This window comes from Aphanomyces astaci, assembly GCF_000520075.1.
Source record: "Aphanomyces astaci strain APO3 unplaced genomic scaffold supercont1.75, whole genome shotgun sequence".
NCBI lineage: Eukaryota > Oomycota > Saprolegniomycetes > Saprolegniales > Verrucalvaceae > Aphanomyces > Aphanomyces astaci.
In genome coordinates, this window is record NW_009798338.1 from 267,002 (window position 1) to 268,865 (window position 1,864).

Genomic DNA, 1,864 nt, shown 5'->3' on the forward strand with positions numbered 1-1,864 from the left:
TACTACTACGTAGTATTTCGAAGTACTACACTTCGAAGTACTTCGAAGTACTAGTATTCCATACCGGTACTGCTGTACTACCACTACAGTACTGTACTGTAGTATTATGGAATACTACATACTACTACAGTAGAAGTACGTAGGATAGTACTGTACCGAACTGCATGTAACAGAAGACGAGTCAGAACACTAAAATTTGCACTTAAATTTGCCCATTTACACTGTACACGTGTCTATAATAGTACTACTCAACTACGTATTGTACTCCGAGTGCTGTGTAGCATTATTTACAGTTAGTACCGATCTGCCTACTATTAATAGTACTAGTATACTTCTTCTACTATAGTTGTAAGTACTGTCGATTTTCATCAAATTTCCCATTTTTTCTTGATTCTTTCAACCATCGCGCCAAGAATCTGATTGGCTAATATCCATTCGACTTTCGGTGGAAAAAGCGAAAATGATTGTAGCCAATCAACGATAAGAAATTTCAGATTACTTTTAGATAATATTCTCATTTCAGCCAATAAAATAGCTTCACTTAAAGCTTGACATTGGGTCGTGCAATTCGTTTGATATCACATAATTTCAATCATCCGTGCGGATATACCCAATCATCGAATTTATCCCACTGCATCCACTTGCATCCCAAACAATAATTGTTCACGTCATCATGGTGACCAGCCTTCAGCGTGCTTTTACCAGAACCGTACCCTTTCCCCCCGGAGACTTCGTCTCCACCCCCGGCCGGATAAGGTACGTCTACAGTAATGTTATGCCCGGGGTTAGCGCGTGTAAGTTGTAATTATCTTGAATTTGTATAGAAGGAAGCTAGAACCATAATATGTACTAGTATTAATTTTACGAATTATATATATATTGTCCTGTTCGCTGAAATTTGGACTTCAAGAATCGATTGGAGTCGGATTTGAATCGCGTTCAATGTATGGTTTATTGTGCTTTCGAGTGAAATTTCGTATTGTGGCGTGGTTTGTCGTTGGAATTTAAATCGATTTGATTGGCTACCTCATATGAACTCAAAATTATTAGCCAATCAAAACCTTCTAAATGTAATTTAACCAATCATATCGATTGTGCGGTTTGGTCGGCGCGATTCCATTGCACCCCCTCCCCAAATTTGTATGAAATCGACAATATAAATTTAGAAATTTTGACTGCTGGGCCACCAACCTATTCTGATTAACGATTGGTTGAAATTTCACGCTAGTGCACTTTGAGTGGTGAGGAGAATCTTAGGCCGAGTCTGGATACCACAGAAAGTTTGATGTCAAATAATATTCTGACAGAGACCCCTTTTCAAATGGGAGGTGAGAAAATATTTGGAAAATATTTTGATATGACCTCGGGATGCCATCATGGAATGAGAACTATTGCTGGCACTGGATTTGATGAACGTTCGCCTGGAGTATTTAGAACGCATGGGCAATCTGTGTGGATTACTCGAGTCATACAGTGCAGATACTATTAATAGTACTGTACTAGAACTACTTTGGGAAATCTTTTTAAATACAGATTCTCTCCACTTAATATTTGTATGTACCTGAATGTTCGCCTGCATTTGTTGCCAAACAGAGGTACTGTAGTACTGTAGGTAAGTTGCCATTGAAACCTCTGATACTATTAATAGTATACAACTACTACTCTGGTGAAATAGTAGTACTACTATGGTCCACGTCATCTATAAACTACCAACTTTTCACAAAATTTTCTGACTTCTATTTCATATTCATTACTCAAATTTTCAGCAAATTGAGACGTAGAATCGACAGATCTCAATGTGGTGAAGAAATTCTACGTCTCATATTCAAATTTGGTGATGAATTGGTCCAGAAATAGATATTTA